Consider the following 20463-nt stretch of genomic DNA (forward strand, 5'->3'; position numbering starts at 1 on the left):
TTTGATTTTTTTTTTAATAATTTTATTTATTTATTTTTCCCCCAATGCCCCAGTACATAGTTGTATGTCATAGTTGCACATCCTTCTAGTTGCTGTATGTGGGAGGCGGCCTCAGCATGGCCGGAGAAGCGGTACGTCGGTGCGTGCCCGGGATCCGAACCCCGGGCCACCAGCAGCGGAGTGCATGCACTTAACCGCTAAGCCACGGGGCTGGCCCTCTCCTTTGGTTTTGATGAGCATAACTCATTCTCCTTCCTTGCCATCTCGAGATTGTCTATGTTCTTACACATCCTAGACTTATCTCAACTTATACCCTCTCCTTTACTCCTGTTCCCTTGGCTCTGGAGCAGAGTTGCTCAACTTCAGCATTATTGACATTTGGGGCTGAATAATTCTTTGTTGTGGGGGGCTGTTGTGTGTACTGTAGGATGTTGAGAAGCATTTTTTCTCTACTCACTACATGCCAGTAGCACCCCATCTCCCCAGTCATGACAATCAAAAATGATTTCAGGGCCGGCCCCGTGGCTTAGCAGTTAAGTGTGCGCGCTCAGCTACTGGCAACCCGGGTTCGGATCCCGGGTGCGCACCGACGCACTGCTTCTCCGGCCATGCTGAGGCCGTGTCCCACATACAGCAACTAGAAGGGTGTGCAGCTATGACATACAACTATCTACTGGGACTTTGGGGAAAAAAAAAGAGAAGGAGTGGCAATAGATGTTAGCTCAGAGCCAGTCTTCCTCAGCAAAAAGAGGAGGATTAGCATGGATGTTAGCTCAGGGCTGATCTTCCTCACCAAAAAAAAAAAAAAAAAAAAAGAAATGAGCTAGAGAATTATTGAGACATATAAGATGATCTCAGAGATCCAAGCCTGGTTGAAGGGAGAATGGCAGAGCTGTTAACAGAAATGAACAACTCGTGGAATAGGCTTTGAGGTGGATTGTAATAGGAGAAATTTGCCTCTTCTGTGTAGTGTTGGGAGTTAGAGTGTGTGCAGGGAGAGCAAAAAAATCTCCAAGAAAGAAGTGACATAATGATGAGATAGAGTAAGGATGAGATTATTATTTTTTTTCTTAAATTAATGCTGGAGTGCATTGCTTGAATTAGACTGCAGTTCACATTTTGGGGTGCCTGCAGTCATTAGATTATTCCACATATGCTATCGTGCTTACCTCTTACTGCAAATAAGTGAGTTAGTTGTTATTGTCATCAAATTTGCAAATGTTGAACCTAAAAGACAGTTGGTTAGAACAGGGATTGGCAAACTACTTCTGTGAAGGGCTAGATAGTAAAAATTTTAGACTTGGCAGAACATGCAGTCTCTGTCATAATGGCTCAACTCTGCCATTATAGTGGGATAGCAGCCATAGACAATATGTAAACGAATAAATGTGACTGCTTGCAGTAAAATTTTATTTACAGAAATAGGTGATGGGGTAGATTTGGGCCATGGGTCATAGTTTGCTGACTCCTGCATCAGAACATGGCATTATTAATACCAAGGTTGTGAGCACATGGAATGGCTTTTGCTTCATTTTTGAAAAGCAGTTCAAAGGCGTGGTTAAGAGCCCGGATTCTGTTTGAATTACATCTCTGTAACTTGCTGCCTGTGGGTGACCTTGGGCAGGTAACCTCCAGTGGTCTAGGTCACACATCTAATTGAAAAGAACTCTTTGTAAAGGAAATAAAGGTCAACAGTTGATCAGAGAAATGAAGTAACATTAAGACTCGGGGAATAAAAAAGAGTGGAGTTAGCAATTAGTAAGGTCATTGGTGATCATTAAGAGAGCTGTTTTGGTAGAGTTTGTAGATCAGAAATCAGGGTACAGTGAGCTAGGAATGAGTATGAGATGAAGTGGAGGTAGAGTGTGTGGAAGAAGTTTGCCTTTGGAGAAAAAAAGGCGTAGTAGCTTCAGGGCTGCGGGGTTGAGATCAGAGTTTATACTTCGTTTAGGAACTCGGTGAACATTTTTGTTGGTGGAGGAGGCAAGGGGTGGAGCAACATAAGAGGACATGGTGTTGAGAGTAGAGTTGGAGAAGTTACCCTTAGTAGAAATTGTTTCCTTATAATCAGTAATGATGAAGAGAGGGAGGTGAATATAACCAAGTTATTTTCAGTGGAGGAGAAAAGTAGGCTGTGATATCTGTTAAAAGAAGGAAGAGGTTATAATCCCTTGAAGGTAGAGTCATCTTCTTTTCTTTAATCCCCCATAACACCTCGTATAAGTAGTGTACTGGATTAGGAGTTAGAAGATTGTAAAATATGAATAACTAGTAAATTATAGATGGTGCGTAGTGGTATTTGATGAATGCACCAATGAATATGTTAAGAAGATGGTCTGAGCATATCAGGTGATCTTTTTGACAAGTGTTCTCATAAAGAATTTGCCACAGACACTGGTTCTTGGTGAGGAAATCTTGGGGGATACCTTGGGCCAAAGGGATTTTATTAGTGAAGCTAGAAAGCCTTTACTGCCATGAAATTCATTTCTTAGGCCTGCTGTGTGTAATATTCTATTTCGCACCTTTACATCTTGGGCATTGTTGTACCAGTCAGAATCACCCTATTTATATTGAAAAATGATAAGGTTGAAGAAACTGAAAAATGACCAGGATGATTTATCTTTTACCTTACATTTCTCTCTCTCTCGTCTAATTAGTCAAAAGCCTGAGAAAATGAATGGGCTATATTTGCAAAGGTCAGTGGCTTTGTATTCTGTGTATCTAGTTGAGAGAATCGAATTTAGAAGTCAAATATAACCTACTGAGAACATACTCTGTGTATTTTGCTTGCAAAATTCGCTCTGTAAAAAAATTTTATACTGATCAAGTTGACTTTATGATTCATTGTGAAAAGGGCACTGTAAGGTCCAGACAGGGACAAGCCAAATGACGTTATGTACAGGATACCAGGCCTTCTGTGGTGAACTGTTTTTGGCTTTAGAAAAATTCTTATGATATGTATCACCTTTGAAGAATCGATTAAACTTGCGTAACATTCTACCCCAAAATGTTAATGAATATTTTAATAGAAAATATGAATTTTGATTGTATATTTTTAATATATTTATAAATCTGTATAAATTCACTTTGGGGTTCTATATGGTTATTAGGACAAAAATTTTATGTTCCACTAATTGTTGTCTAGTTTTAAATAAATAAAGTTAAGGAACCTTAGCTAAGCTGTCCAGTCTTAAGCAAACAAAGGAGTAAATGTCTCAGACTGTAGGAGGAGAATAAACTTTTATTGGGTGCCTATATGATGAGTGATTCCCTTTAATGGAGGATGGTAATTGGAAACCAAATCTGGGTGCTGTGTGCACTCATTGCTCCTGGCGTGACATTGCATCCAGGCCCTCTCAGTAAAAAGAACTAGATAGTATGTGTATGTTTATATATGTACACACATACATCTTTAAGTTTTGCTCTGTCTTCCTAAATATATTAAATACCATGAGTTAACACTATTACCTCCAATTCTAACCAAACACCATGCAATGTTCTAGCCTCCTCTCCTGGCATATTGTAACTCTCTTCTCCAGCTGTGAGAAACCTCACTCCCAATATTTTCCATGTATTTGTTTGCTCAGTTACCTCTTTATGTAAACAATTTCCTGTCCACCCCAAATCTCCTTTTAGGGGTGCCAGCCAAAAGCTTGCCTCCCACAAAGGAGAAGCAGCTTCTTTTTGACTTTTAAAGTTTTCCTTCTTTCCAACTTCTTCTCTTAAGGCATTATTGTTTGTGTTTATTCACTCCTGTGTTTCTTTCAGTTTAGGCTTCATTGCTAAAGTGATGTTTTGTTTTATTTCTGATTCTTTCTCGAGTTCAATCATTTCATTTCTGATTTTTCTAATTCTCATTTATGTTGCTCTTTTCATGTTGAGTATCATTTTTAAAATGCTCTTTAGCTTGTTTTGATAGCACATTCATTTTGATCTGCTTTTTGAACATGTCTGTTTTTACCTAGTTCTTATTCTCTTTTTACTTGTAACAATTTGACCTCAGTACTTTCTGCTGCGCACTTTTTTGTGTGAAATGATTTTTTTCTGTATTTTTTGAATGATTAATTCAGATAGCTTTTCTAACTTCACAGAGCTTCCTCTTCTGTTGTTTCATGTGGTTCAAAAATATGGTATGGGGCCGGCCCGGTGGCGCAAGCGGTTAAGTGCGCGCACTCCGCTGCGGCGGCCCGGGGTTCGCTGGTTCGGATCCCGGGCGCGCACCGATGCACTGCTTGGCAAGCCATGCTGTGGCAGCGTCCCATATAAAGTGGAGGAAGATGGGCACAGATGTTAGCCCAGGGCCGTCTTCCTCAGCAAAAAAAGAGGAGGATTGGCGGATGTTAGCACAGGGCTGATCTCCTCACAAAAAAAAAATAAATAAATAAAATAAAATAAAATATGGTAGCTTGCTGTCTGAGATTTCCTGGCACCGTTCTTCTCCCTCCTTTTTTTTTTTTTTTTAATTACCTGTAAATTTTGATTACATCCTTAGCAGTTTCTCCTTATTAGGGGAGCCCTGATGCATCAGTGTGGCAAGTGCACTGGGCCTTTGATGTGGTTGCCCCTTCAGACCTTTTTACTGTGGGTCTTTGTGTTCACTTGCTATTGAGGTGGGTGAACTCCTCCCAGATTCAGCTGCTGTTTTCAAATTGGCTCACTGTGGTCTTCCAGTAAATATCTGTTAGCTATTTTAGAGCTTTCCTGTTAGATCTATAAGATACCGCACTGCTTCCCTTTCCTTCTTCCGACAGAGATGCCTGATACCAGGTGGATATTATAGCTGCTGGTGGGTTTTCCATCTGCTTGAATTTGGGGATTTGTGCATATACTTTGTCACCTAGTTTTGTTGAAAATGTTCCCAATGGATTTTGGTTATGCTATCTAGTTGCTGTGTCTCTTTTTATATGGGGATTTGGAAAAATCCAATAACTATGCTGCCATTGCTGCCATGATCTTCCCAGAATTCCTTTGAGTCTCTATATTCTTGATATTAAGTTTAAAAATCAGTGAAATGAATTAGTAAAGGAGACATATTATTAAAACATTCATGTCCTTTATCTTAATTGTAAATTATTTGAACTAGATGAAGCACATCTGTGAATATATATATTTTCTCTTTTCTGACCACACTGGTAAAATACCATTGTGTTTTTGAATTTAAAGGACACACACTTTCTATTTATGTGAGAAGGTCCTTAACCTACTGACAGGTGGCAGATTGTCCTGAGTCTGTGAGTCTGGGTTGGAATTTTCATCATGTGTTGCCCCACCTACTGCCTATACGCCACAAACTCATAACATAGTGGTTAGAGTGACTTTAAACCCTGCAGTGAGCAATCACTGACTTTTTTTTGCCACTATTTCCTGTCTATTGCTTGTCAATTAGTACTTAAAAACTTCTAGAATGAAAATTTTAAAATTTAATGTGAGGCTTTTGGTAAAGAGATTCCTTAAAGAATAATAAGCTTAAAAAAATTTTTTTGGAACTATAAATTAAAAGATTTAAAGTAATTGATTAGGCACAGGTATATAGGTAAGGTAATGGGATCAATTTCTGAACATACATTATTACATTAGTTGCTGTTATCACAAACACAAGTAAATACAAGGCAGTCCATGAAGTCCAGCTGGCCTGCCACTCGCCCCTGCTTCCCTCTCTTTCTCCGTCTTTTCCTCCCTTCCGCAGTCCATCCATCATATTAATCATTCATCCTTTCATCTCTGTAAAAATGATTTGCCTTCCTTGAATGTATTTCTGTCTTAATTCCTTTGTCCTCTCTTATTCTTGCTTCATATTTGCCTCACTGTCACATACATAGGAAAGTACATTGTATGTAGGTTGTGAGTGCACGTGCTCCTTTGCATGTGTGTGCATGCGCACAGGCACGCATTATGTGTGGATATTTCATAGAGTTTGGGATGATTGCTGTGAACATTTCCAGCTCAGGTTCACTTCCCACCAATTTTTCTCCAGTTTGAGGGAAACAAATTTTAGGTTACTATGAATTCAATACTAATTATTCTATTAAGGAATAAAACTAAACTCTCAAAACTACATATTTAATTCATATTTACTAAATTTTTGGGAGAGTACACTGCTTTTAGTTCTCTTCCCTTTTTAAGGATCCTTGAATTAGACATGACTGGATTTATTGTGATCATTGCATAACACCATCAAGTAATGACGTATGCAAGGGAACTCTCCTTCCTGAAACTTAAACCCCACGGCTCTAGTGCCTTATTGGTCCTGTGCCTTGCACATAGTAGGTGTTCAATGAATTTGTGAATGGAATTCATAGTTCATATTAAATATAATTCATCATGTTATTCTGAATCAAGAAAAAGCATTCTTGTTCTATGATGTTTTAAATTCAGAACAGTTTTGTTTTTCCTTGGAAATACATTAACAAAGCACACTATATCTGAGAAGAAATTTAGATTGTTGTGCAATGTATGTGGGATACACCAAAGAAGAAATTTTTTTTACTGTCTCACCTAAATCAAGTGGCAGACTGCTGAGAGAATAGGAACACTAGATACATTAAACCCTATAACCTTCTCAGCAGCCAGATCTTTCGAGCCCTTATGTATGATACTTTATATTTAACTCTTATTTGGCAACTTGAAGGTATTGCGAAGTAATTTGATAGAAGTATAAAGATTTGGGGCTAAATATTAATATGTTAGTACTTTGGGTAAGAAATAATTTCTTCTCTTCTAATATGCTTGAAAAATCTCTTTATTAGACCATGTAAAAGATTTTCAAACTTCTTGACTTTTATAGCCTCTGTTAGAAAATAATTGAATCAGTCTAGTTCAGTAAACATTTATTGACTACTAGGTACTATGTTAGACCCTGGAGAGCTAAAATGAATAAGACATGATATTTACCCTCAGGAAATATAAATAGATAAATACAATGCAGTGCAGTAAGTGGGATGGCTGAGAAATGCAGAAAGTGTTGCAGAACTCTGACCTAGCCTGAGGTGATCAGGACTGTCTTCTTGGAGGAGGATGAGATCATTCAGAGATAGTAAATGGGTTGAGATAGAGTCTTGGGATACCAACTTTAAGGGGTGGAAGAGGAAACAATTCGAAGAAGGAGTGGTGTGAGGAGTATGAGGAGAGCCAGGAGCATGTGCTGACTTGTAAACTGAGGGAATCAAGAGTTTCACCAAGGGAGAGAGTGATCAATTGTGTCAAATGCAGTAGATGTTGAGTATTAGAAGGATTGAAGTGTGTTTATCAATGATGTCATTAGTATCCTTTTTCAAAACTGTCTCCCCAGGATGTTGGGGGCAGAAGCTTGATTGTAGTGGGTTAAGGAGTGGATGAGAAGTGTGGAAGTAGAAATAGCAGGTGTAGAATTCTTGTGAAAAATTTGTATGATAAGGGAAGGAGAAAGAGAATAGCTAGAGGGAAATGCAGTTTGGAAGACAGGTGAGAATGTTTGTGGATTAAGGATAAAGAGCCAATAGAGAGAGGAAGGTTCAGGATCAGGATAGGGAGGAGATAACTGATGAAGCTAGGTTTCACAGGGGATGAGAGAATGGCATATTTCAAAGGCAGAGGGGAGGAGTTGGCTTTAACCTGGAGGAGGAAAACTTTATTTTCTGAAACTGAAGGTAAGACAGACAGGCTTGGTGTCTGGGTGGTTATATATTTCTGTGGGTAGTGGATGGTAATAGAAGAGAGAACATTCCTAAAGCCTTCACATTTCTCCAAGAAGTTGGAGGTAAGATTGTCTGTGGGGAGGGAGGGAGCAAGCACTTGAGTAGGGGACTTGATGAGAGTGGTAGAGAATGGGGAATGGAAGGGGGAGCTAAGAACAAGTAAAAGGATTGACTGTGAATTTGTAGTTGTAACAGGCTGTAATAAGCTGTAGAAAAAGGTATAGGAAAAAAATGGAAGGTAAATTTTATCACTGTTCCAGAATTGCAGTTTTGTAATTGAGAGGTAAAGGTGCATTGAGGGTAGTTGTAAAAGATTGACTGATATGATTAAACTTGGGTTCTAGGCTCGTTAGGGAAGGAATGGGAAGGAGGATGAGGCTGATAGTCTTTGAAAAAATTGTGGAATCCAGGGACTGAATGCCTCTATGATCGTGGTTTCCAAACTGCTGCAAATTGAAATCACCTGAGGGTCTTTAAAAACTACTGATGCCTGGCTCCTACTCAGGGCTTTCTGATTTCATTGGTATGGGTGCAATCTGTGCATTGGGGGTTTTAAAGTTCCCCAGATGATTGTAATGTGCAGCAGTTTGTGAACCACTGCTCTAAGAGGTTGGAGAGCAGGTATGGTGGACGATCTGGAAGTATAGAAGATTATAGTCAGTGTGGAATATATATATATATTTTTTATTGGTTTATAACATTGTAAAAATTTCAGGTGTACATCATTGTACTTCTATTTCTGCATGGACTACATCATGTTCACCACCAAAATACTAATTACAACCCATCACCACACACATGTACCAAATTATCCCTTTCACCCTTCTCCCTCCCCCCTTCCCCTCTGGTAACCACCAATCCAATCTCTGTCCCTCTGTGTTTGTTTATTGTTGTTATTATCTACTACTTAATGAAGGAAATCATACGGTATTTGACCTTCTCCCTCTGACTTATTTCACTTTGCATTATACCCTCAATGTCCATCCATGTTGTCACAAATGCCTGGATTTCATCGTTTCTTATGGCTGAGTAGTATTCCATTGTGTATATATACCACATCTTCTTTATCCATTCGTCCCTTGATGGGCACTTAGGTTGCTTCCAAGTCTTGGCTATTGTGAATAACGCTGCAATGAACACAGGGGTGCATGTACCTTTACGAATTGGTGTTTTCAAGTTCTTTGGATAAATACCCAACAGTGGAATAGCTGGATCATATGGTAGTTCTATCCTTGATTTTTTGAGGAATCTCCATACTGTTTTCCATAGTGGCTGCACCAGTTTGCACTCCCACCAGCAGTGTATGAGAGTTCCCTTTTCTCCACATCCTCTCCAACACATATTGTTTCCTGTCTTGTTAATTATAGCCATTCTGACGGGCGTGAGGTGATATCTCATTGTAGTTTTGATTTGCATTTCCCTGATAGTTAGTGATTTTGAACATCTTTTCATGTGTCTGTTGGCCATCTGTATATCTTCTTTGGAGAAATGTCTGTTCAGGTCTTTTGCCCATTTTTTAATTGGATTGTTAGTTTTTTTGTTGTTGAGATGCATGAGTTCTTTATATATTTTGGAGATTAAGCCCTTATCAGATGTATGGTTTGCAAATATCTTCTCCCAATTGTTAGGTTGTCTTTTCGTTTTGTTGATGGTTTCCTTTGCTGTGCAGAAGCTTTTTAGTTTGATGTAGTCCCATTTGTTTATTTTTTCTATTGTTTCTCTTGCCCGGTCAGATGTGGTGTTTGAAAAGATGTTGCTAAGACCGATGTGGAAGAGCGTACTGCCTATGTTTTCTTCTAGAAGTTTCATAGTTTCAGGTCTTACATTCAAGTCTTTAATCCATTTGGAGTTAATTTTTGTGCATGGTGTAAGGTAAGGGTCTACTTTCATTTTTTTGCATGTGGCTATCCAGTTTTCCCAACACCATTTGTTGAAGAGACTTTCTTTTCCCCATTGTATGTTCTTGGCTCCTTTGTCAAAGATTAGCTGTCCATAGATGTGTGGGTTTATTTCTGGGCTTTCGATTCTATTCCATTGATCTTTGTGTCTGTTTTTGTGCCAGTACCATGCTGTTTTGGTTTCAGTGTGGAATATTAATGTTCAAGATTTCTGAGGTGAGGACACAGTGGATAGGCATGGCCACAGGAGTGATTGGCTGAGGTAGAGTGGAACTGAAGTTGCCTGGAGTTGAGACAGCCAAGGAGTTGTGAGAGTGACTATGGCTCTCAATCTTTGGTGGCATAAAAGACCCTGAAACCCACTTTCCCAGTATTTCCTACTTTCACTGTAAAGAACACCGAGATAAGACTGCAGTGCCATCTGACACGCTACTTGGGGAGCAGGGATTGGGTATATGTTTTAACGATAGGACTCATACATGCCTTATTCCTGGTTTTAGAAAATAATAGTTCAAAATATTGTTGATGCAAGTAAAAAACCCCAAACAAACTAAATGATGAAACTAACAGGAACTTAGAATTTAAAAGCAAGAATAGCAGCAATTGAAAACCAGCACCTATGATGCACTGATATCAAAACATTCCTTTTATGGAAAATTCATGTGTTCATATGCAGTAGAATCTTGGTACGATTACTCTGCATTTCATGATAGTGTGACATCTAAATAAAATATTGAATGTCTACAGCTCATTACAGCCTGTAATATGCTAACTTAAAATTATAAATAGCAAAACATAAAAATAACACCTTTAGCATAATTGGCACGTGTAATCTTAGTAACTCATTTTATTACTAAATGACCTTTGTTTAACAGTGTCATTTGCCCTCTGACTTTGAATCCTTGTATAACCGTAAAGAGGCCCCTTGACCACCCAGGGCTGCAGACCGTTAAGTTGAAAATCACTGACTGATGGTGAAATCTCCTAGAATGATGGATGGCAAGCAAGGCTATGAGCCAGTGACAGTGATTTTGAGGTTTTAAAAATTTTTAAATATGAAACTCATAAGATGATTTATATGACATGGTGTTGCAGGCCTTAAAATTAACCGTGGATGGAGATATATTAATCAGTCAGTTATCTCAGGGAGGCAGTTTATTGCAGTGTCCAAGGATAGGAGGTATAATTGGTTTGTATGGTTGTAGTTGGAATTCTATATAGTGCTCTCAGTAGACTGGAATAGGCAAAGTATATCCAAAGATCTTTCCATTGTCTTCTACACAGCTCTCTTCTTAGTTTGTATGAAGATACCTATTTTTCTCAATTACAGTCACACCCAGCAGCAATCAGCCTTGGTGAAAGTGGACCCGTGTAAAGGAAGAGGTAGAAAAAAGAAAGGCAAAGACAAAGGAAAGGGATTTATCAGCATAAATCAGGGTTTTAGCTTTCACAGTGTAACATAACATAGTTCCCCAGTCTCCTTCACCTGTATTTTAGTAAATGTAGTACTTACTATTTGCTGTGCCCAGAATGCCCTTGTTCCTCTCACCTCCTTCATCTGACTAACTGCCACTCATCCCATGAGCCTCAGTTCTATGACCACTGTCTCTACAAAGGCCCCTGTATGTTTCAGATAATGCCACAAAGTCGACCAGAGTCAGTTGGATCTTCTCTGATCCTCTGGCGCTTGGTTTATGTTTCTATCCTGGTACTTATTCTCTTGTACCAATATGGAAGCAAGGAGATATGTTTACATGTCGATTTCTCTGTATCAGGGTTTCTTAACTTCAGCACTGTTGATGTTTTGGGCTGGATAATTCTTTCTTCTGGGGGCTCCGCTGTGCATTGTGACATGTTTAGTGGCATCTCTTGCCTCTACTAACTAGATGCCATTAGCATCCTCTCCCAGTTGTGACCAACAAAGATGTCTCCAGACATTGCCAAATGTCCCTTGGGGCTGGGGGCAGAATCACCTCTGTCTGAGAACCACTGCTCTGTATCAGACTAAGTGCTCCTCAAAAGACCGTTCGATATTCCTCCTTGTATTTCCAGTGCCCAGCACAACGTGTTCATTGAATCACTGTGAATGACCCAGTACTTGAAGGTTGATTAATATGGAGTGGATTCACCCTTTCCTTCACCACCTCCACCCCCACCCCAAACCCACCCCCGCCCCATCTCTAGAATCTCTGCAGAACTAATCCTGTGAACCTCTTGATATCTAGAATTAAATGTCAGGCAGATACAGGAGGACCCTGACTGCCTCCTATATCCTAACCATTGACTAGCTATGTGCCCTGTGTGACTGACTGACTTACCTTTTATCTTCCATTTGTTTTTAGCTTTAAAGTGGGGGTAATAAGGTTGTAATGAAGTTAAATGTGTAACATGTTTGAAAACATTTATCACAGTAGGTATTCAGCACACACTAGTTTAATACTCTTGATTGATTGATTGATTTCATTCATTCAGCACATATTGAGTGCCTACTATAAGCTAGGCCCCAAGCGAGAACAGTTGGAGAGTACATTAATCACATCCACACTCAGCAGGCCCTGGCATTGTGGAGTTCCTGCTCTGATGTGGGAGACGGTGTGCACTTCATTGTGGTGAGCTTTATACTGCTTAAGGTATGAACCACGTGAGGGAGAGCCCTAAGGAGATGAACTGACCTGAAGAGTTGTTGGGAAGGCTTTTCTGAAGAGAGAGAGTCATTTACTAGAGGCTTGACTTCAGGAAGAAAAGTGGGAAAGAGCATCCCAACAAAGAAAACAGTGTGTGCAGACGTGGTGGAGATGGTGAATGAGTGTAGGGAGACTAGTGAGATGCGTGCCGAGGCCGGCAGTGGTGGGAGAGGAAGGCTGAAAACGAATTAGAATCTACTTGAGTGTGGATATTTTGGCAATTAGAGATTGCTCACCAGTGACCCAGGGTAGATTAGAGCAGTTTTCTTTCCTCCTTTTCGTTTTGTCATTATTAGTCTTATCTTTTTCTTTACCGGGTCAGCTTCCCAGAATCTCATCTTGTTTCCATTCATTCACAAATGTGTTAAGGGTTTTTTTTTTTTTTTTTAACAAATTCTATCCTTTAGTTGGTTTAGACAATTTTCACGTGTGTCTTTAACACATTCATTTGAGATAAAATGAGCTGGGTTTTATCATCTCTGTTTTTACCAGCAAAGGGAATACCGCTTGTGTTATCTATTAGCTGTTTACAACATCTCTATGAAATAGGTAGTCTTTCCCTTCTTTGGAGGATAGAAGACTTGATGCTAGGGAAGTTAACTGATTCATGTATAAAGGTCTGGGGCCGGCCCCGTGGCTTAGCGGTTAAGTGCACGTGCTCCTCTACTGGCGGCCTGGGTTCGGATCCTGGGCGCGCACCAACACACCGCTTCTCCGGCCATGCTGAGGCCGAGTCCCACATACGGCAACTAGAAGGATGTGCAGCTATGACATACAACTATCTACTAGGGCTTTGGGGGAAAAAAAAAAGGAGGAGGATTGGCAATAGATGTTAGCTCAGAGCCGGTCTTCCTCAGCAAAAAGAAGAAGATTAGCATGAATGTTAGCTCAGGGCTGATCTTCCTCACACACACACACACAAAAAAAGCATATGTAAAGGTCTGTCTGCCGAGGGGTGGGGATGCCCTGGCCTCCAGGGCTCCTGGACTTGTTACTTTGGTAACTTGGCCCTTTGGGAAGTGTTGCAAGTCGATCCCTTTTGTGCTAGTGTTGTGGAAACTTAATGTATTAATCTTCTAATATATTAATACTATTGGATATTATTATTATTCTAACATTATCCAGTAAGGCATGGCCCATAGAAATATCTTTAAAAGATAATTTCTTTATAAAAGACATGATCTAAATGTTAATATTCAATATTTATAATTAACTTTTGATTGATTTACATTTTATTTATGTCATGTGAAATAGATTATAGTACAGTATCAAACCTTAAAACCTCTTGGTTAAATATCTCTTTTTGGCTTATGCTTATTAATATACTTGTTAATGAAAACACGTGAAAGGAAGTAAAATAACATCAACTCCAGTGAGTATATTGTCATTCATACCTAATCATAAATCCTATCCTATCTAAAGTCAAATATTTAAGATAAGTATATTGTCTAATTCCAACTTAAATATATTCTCTGAGAAAGAAAGAAATCTCCCCGTTATCCTAACCGTTAGTATTAGATAACAACAGTCCGACAGCAGAGGGCACCAAATATCCATTGCAATCTTACACATTTTCTTGATGGTTAGAGTTTTTGTGCTTCTCTCTCCACTCTCCCCCCGCCTTCTCTTCCTTCCTCCCTCTTCTCCTTCCTTTCTCCTAATACGTAAAATCATTAACATTAAAACCATATTTTTTTATAGTAGATGGTAGAATTTTCCCTTAGCTAATTTTAGAATATTGTAAAAGTACATTAAAACATCAGTGTGTTTTTATTCATTGAACCTTTCGCTTTTAACATTATGCATCAGAATTTCAGATATTCTTTTAAAGATCTTTATTCAGTAAAATATCCTATCCATAATAAGGAATAAAATTATTATTTTTATTTATTTTGTCTACCAAAATATTCTTAGGTAATAAACCAGTTCTTTATACCATACTTAGGAAATTAAAAATTATTTAGAACATGCATTATAAAAATGATATCTACATAATTATTTTGTAAAACATTATATTAATATTTGTCAAGTACATATTTTATGTATTCTATTTTAGGACTCAGTATTGATATTTATAGAAGTATGTGTGTGTGTATGTGTATTAGATATATAACATTTCTTAGTCTTATTTTTAGTATCCTTATCTGTGGTTTCAAAGTGGATTCAGAGGTTGTTTTAAATCATCCACTCTTCTGCTTTACACTTTAGCATCAAAATCAGCTGACGTTTAATGCTCACTGGAATAAATCAACTTTATGTTTAGGTAGAGATCTGAACTATTTAGTATTATAGTTATAGATTGGACTCAGTGCTCTTTCAGGAAAAATAATAAATTATTTTACTAGGTAACTTTAAAAAAAAAGAAAAATAGTCTGAAACTGTGACATTAAAAAACAACTCAGAAGTAAGTAAGCTTTTAAATCAGGACCATTGAACTGAATGGTGCAAGAGTAAAATTATTGCCAGTGTTTTCAGATCTAAGTCATTGGATAAAATGAAATGTGCTTAAAATATCATTATAATATTGGTTTTAGGAGACAAAGCTATCAGGTGTTTCAGCAGACACGATTTGACCTAGCATATATTCAAATATATAATAATAAATATTATAACAAGGGGACATCAACATTTTCTTCTCTGCAGATTGTAAGTTATTGTTTTTTTGTTGCTGGGGGCTGCTGCTTATGGTATGCAGGTGTGCACATGTGCTTAAAAATACCCTTGTTGAAATAAGGATTAATCCCATGATCATAGTTCTGTCATTTCCCTTGAGGCACAATTTTACCTGCTACTCTTTTTTTTTTTTTTTTTATAATTTTATTTATTTTTCCCCCAAAGCCCCAGTAGATAGTTGTATGTCACAGTTGCACATCCTTCTAGTTGCTGTATGTGGGACGCGGCCTCAGCATGGCCAGAGAAGCAGTGCGTCAGTGCATGCCCGGGATCCGAACCCCGGCCGCCAGCAGCGGAGCGCGCGCACTTAACCACTAAGCCACGGGGCCCGGCCCTTACCTGCTACTCTTAACGTGATTACCGCAGTTTCACTTTTAGTGATGAGCAAGCAATCCAATAACTTTTTCCTATTGTTACATTTCTGTAATATTTTAAGTCATGTTCCTTATTTAATATTTGAAATGGCTAAATCTGTATTTTCCCCTATACAGAAAATATAAAGTTATAGGCTTAGTACTTACAATGAAAATGTCAAATATATCTTTTAATAGCTTTTTTAGTAAGTGTATATGTGTTTTGCATTTGCCATTGAGTTTTAATAGCAAATTTGAGGCCATTTCATTTGTATATACCTTATGATTTAGCTTTCCTTATTGGCCTTTTTCAAGTAAGTTTTTAAATTATTGCCTGAAATATAGAGGCTTTATTTCCTCCCAGGCATCTTGCATATTCTAGGCACTCCACAAATATTTGTTGAATTGAATTTAATCTTCCTCCATGATAATGTAAAAGTGAGTTTGTGAGCACACGTTTCAGATGTTCTTAAATAAAAGTGGCACAGCAAGCATACGAACATTCCAGTTAAAGAATTTCCAGGATCAGATAGCCTGTATTTGAAATTGTTAAGAATATAAGATGATTTGAATAAGTTAGTCTGCTTTAGACATGTATATCTTATGATTAAGCCAAGAGACCCTTGGAGTTTGGTAGATGTTTTCTGTCATTTTCCTTTAGCTAATCTTAGCATAACATATTAGAATATCAAACATCTTGGTGATCAACTCTGCCATCTCTACCCATTGAGCTAAAATCTTACCCTCACAACTTTACTGGATATCTCTATTTTGTTGTAATAACACATTATTTGTTAAGTCAGTAAAATCTGTTATCAGGCATTATAGGTCATATGCAGGGCTTGGTGATATCAGAAATTATAGTTCATCTACAGGACTTGGGGATGAGACATATTCTTTCCTTCTTTCGTTCAGTCTCCCTCTATTCTCTTCTTATCTGTTTTTGTTGTTTTTTTTCTTTATTTTTTTTACTCTTTTTTTCTGACTGTGGATTTCTATTAGATACAGTTTTTGCCACAGTGACACAATCAGTATCATGGAGAGGTTGTGATAAGAGGAGTTGCACACAATCACATCCAGATATCATGGTACCAGACTCTAGCTAACCTTTCAGTTGTCCAAGCACATAGGCTGACTGCTGGTACATCTCCCAGAATGAGACAGAAACCTGGGCAGACCTGGGGGTGCTGAAGGGGGGACATATGTGGTTGACAGCGGAGGAGAGCTCTTAAAAGTTGACCTTGTGTCCTCACTCTTGGCTTCTTTTTTCTTCAAGCCACTCTTGCTGCTTCAGTAATTTCTTTACCAAACATGTTTGATTTGATGTTCTTTGGTAGTAATGGTCTCTCTTTCTCCTAAAGGAGTTTTATAGATCTTTACTGGAAAGACAATATTTGCTAAAGTACTGTGGTGGGCTTTTTTACCTAATGTTGTTATTACCTAGTCTCTCATACCTAGTGTCACATCTGTCTACCTAATATTGATATAAGATGATATTTTACCTTTTGCTGTGACATAAGCAACCCTAATGCCTAGCATAGTGCCTGGGCCTTAGCAGCGGCTTAGTATATGGTAGCTATCATTATTAATAATAATTTTCAAGTTAATAATATTATATTAGATATAATGTATTATAAATATATAATTTTATGTATCATTCAGTCAAAGTAGTGTCAGTAGTTACGAAGCATTAAGCATAGTGTTTGCGTTACACATTGTGTTCAAAAAAGCAAATACAAAGAACAGTGGTGTGAGAAATAAAAGGGTAATGTACACATTCTTCAGTCTATCCCATCTTCAACATTCTCGGGACTATTGCATACTTTTGTATCTTCCCTCATCTGGATGGCTTCTGTTTCTTCTCAATTCATATTCATGACTCTGATCTTGCTTCTTTTCAGCCAGCCCTGCTGGTGGATAAACATTTATAAAATTAAATTTGATCATGTTACTCCCCTCATTAGAGCCTTCAGACAGTAGTTTTCATACTTTACTGCATAAAGTCATCTGGGGTTCTCATTAGACACATTTTGGTCAATTCCGAAATACACTGATTCAGGTCTGATATCAGGCCCAGGAACCTGTATTTTAAGAACCACCCCTGATGATTCTGGGAGACGCACTGTTTTAAATGACTTCTGAGCCTGCAAGATAAAGTTCAAAAGCCTTACTGTAGACCTCTGTGCTCTCAATGAACCATCCTTTACATTCCTCATCTTAGTCCTCAGTGGTTTCATCAACATCCATCCTGTGATGTTTCCTGCCTTTATCCTTTTTCACATCTTTCTGCCCTTTCATAGCTCATGTTGCCCCTTCGGTGAGGATCTCCCTGGTCACCCAAGGTGGAGTTGGTAATTTCTCCATTGTGTCCCTTATAGTACCTTCCAATCTCCCTTTATTTATAGCACTATTTATATTACATTGTAATAATGTCTTTACACATCATTATCTGTTAGTTTTGAGCTCCATGACTAGAAAACCATCTTATTTATCTTCATTTCCCCGGTGTCTTGCACAACATAGGTGAGTGTGGAATGAATGAATTAAATACAGAAATGAAATTCAGAAAGTCTTGATTTTTTTTTTCACTTCACATTTAGTGTAGTGTAAATTTATCATAAATAGCACCGTAGGTTCTGTTTAAGTTAGAGGGATTTGTTGTAATTTTATGATAGAAGAGTTAGCAATTTAAAATAATTTTATAAAGATTTTTATAAATCTTTGTTCGTTCTTCCAGGTACTCTGATAGGCTTCAGGTTACACAAGATGAGTAAGACATAGTTCTCAGAGTACAGGAAAATGTAAACACATAAAATAATTGTATAAATACAGCCAAGACATACAAATTTGTGATGTGTAGTAGATACAAAATGTTGTGGGAGCTGGATTCATTGTAAATGAACTTTCCTTGGGAGAATTAAGGTCTTGATGGAAAAGAAGGGGTTGGAGTAGAACAAAGAAGAGTATTTGGAGCAAAGGAATAAATAAAAAGATTAATGGGTGAGGGACCATGGTTATGGTGCTACAGTCTGTTTGTTAATGCTGGAAAAATATTTGGTGTCAAATCGTATGAGCCTTGAATGTTGTGCTGAGAGATTTTGCATTTTATCCTAGAGCTTTATTTTCTAATTATGAAAATTATATATATTGATTATATATAATTTAAGAAATATAGAGAAATACGAAGAAAATGAAAGTCTTCTATAATTCCATCACAAAATGTAATTACTATTTACATTTTCATATATTTCTTTCCAGTGTTTCTCGCCTTGCTCAATTATATACTTAAGGATTAAATAAATGTTTTGCCAGTGTGTGTATTTTTATCTCACTTAAAATTGGAACATGGGCATTTTGCCATGTGGTTAAATGTGCCCAGAAAACATCATTTGCAGTGATTGCAATATTTATTCTATTGTAGGGCTATGCTTATTTACCTATTTCCTTATTGTTAGATTATTTAGGTTGTTTTCAATTTTAAATAATGGATACTGTTTCACTGAACGTCTTTGTACATAAATCCTTGTCTGTATTTCTGACTATTTAGGATAGGGTTCTAGAAATAAATGTAGTGAATCAAACAATCTCAAGAGCTGCCAATGTATTTTGCCAAATGAACTCTTCCAAAAGGCTGCTATTTAAATGCGAGCCTGCAGCGTGTGGGTTTGACTTTCATTGTACTTCTTGCTAAGTATTTTATAGTGTTTACTGTTTGTTAATTTTATAAATAGTATCTTACGGTTATTTTAACTGTTATTTCCTTGACAGCAAGTTGGGCAGGTTTTTCCCTATATTTATTGACTATTTGTTTCTTTTACTGTGACTTATCCTTGTCCTTTTTGGTATTTTTCCCTTTCATTTGGGCATTAGTATTTTTCTTATTGATTTTACGAAATATTTTTATGGATTATACGTCTTCATCAGTCCTTTTTCTGACACATTTTATTCCTATTTCTTGCTTGCCTTTTAATATTTTCATAGTAATAAATTTTAAATTTGTTTTTTTGAGTAACCTTTTTTTTTTTTTTTTGTGAGAAAGATCAACCCTGAGCTAACATCCGTGCTAATCCTCCTCTTTTTGCTGAGGAAGACTGGCTCTGACCTAACGTCTATTGCCAATCCTCCTCCTTTTTTTTTCCCCAAAGCCCCAGTAGATAGTTGTATGTCATAGTTGCGTATCCTTCTAGTTGCTGTATGTGGGACGTGGCCTCAGCATGGCCGGAGAAGTGGTGCATCAGTGCGTGCCCAGGATCTGAACCCCGGGCCGCCAGCAGCGGAGCGCGCGCACTTAACTGCTAAGCCATGGGGCCAGCCCATAAATTTTAAATTTAAATATGTTTAGAAAGTCCTTTCACATCTTGAGATCAGATATATTCACCTATATTTTGATTTCATTTTTAGTAATTTTCTATTTCTCTTAATAACCCATGATAATGACAATTTTTTGGCAGCAGAGTGACATGATTAGATTTATGCTTCAGAAGGAAGTCTTGTGGCTCTGTGGAGGTGGGATTGGAGTGAAGAGATACTAGGGGCAGTGAGACCTGTCTAGAGGAGAGAAAATAAGGTCTGGATGTGCAGATAGTAGTGGTGGGGACAGAATGGAAGAGGAATGATTCTCACCTGGTGGTTTGGCAGGTACAGTGGATTAGTGGGAGGATGGAGATTAGGACATATTAAACATGAGGTACTGGGGGACATCCAGGTACAAGCACTTGGAAATATAGGATTGAAACTCCTTCAGGAGGCTGGTCTGGCTGATGATGGAAATTAGGGAGCCACCTACATATAGGTGATAGTTCTAATGTTGGAGGAAGATTGAGTTTTCAGGGCAACCAACTGAGAAGGGTGGTGGGAATTAGAAGGCTCACCAGGAAGGTGTTCTCTGGAAAGCTGGGAGAGGTGGCTTTTTATTCTTTTATTTATACTTTCTCTCTCTCTCAGCAAAAATAACAATGTCAGATACTGCAAAGAGATTAAGGAGGAGAGGGACTGAAAAATTTCCACTGGATTAGTCTACTACTTTCCATAAATTTGGCTAAAAGGGGCAGTAGGGTGAGAGAGAAATAGAAGACAGGTCATAGTCAAAGGATAACACTTATTTTAAAATCTAAATAGACTTGAACATGTTCTCTGTTGAGGGAAATGAATCTGTGAACAGGGAGAGAGTGAAAGTAAAGTA

At 38.0% G+C, this 20463-nt stretch overlaps 1 protein-coding gene across 4 annotated transcripts in view; it reads left to right on the plus strand.

Annotated features, from left to right (window-relative positions):
- The window catches only part of WDR7 (WD repeat domain 7), a 359360-nt gene that overhangs the window by 86333 nt on the left and 252564 nt on the right, over window positions 1-20463 (plus strand). The window lies entirely within an intron of this gene.

Source organism: Diceros bicornis, chromosome 16 (genome assembly GCF_020826845.1).
Source record: "Diceros bicornis minor isolate mBicDic1 chromosome 16, mDicBic1.mat.cur, whole genome shotgun sequence".
NCBI lineage: Eukaryota > Metazoa > Chordata > Mammalia > Perissodactyla > Rhinocerotidae > Diceros > Diceros bicornis.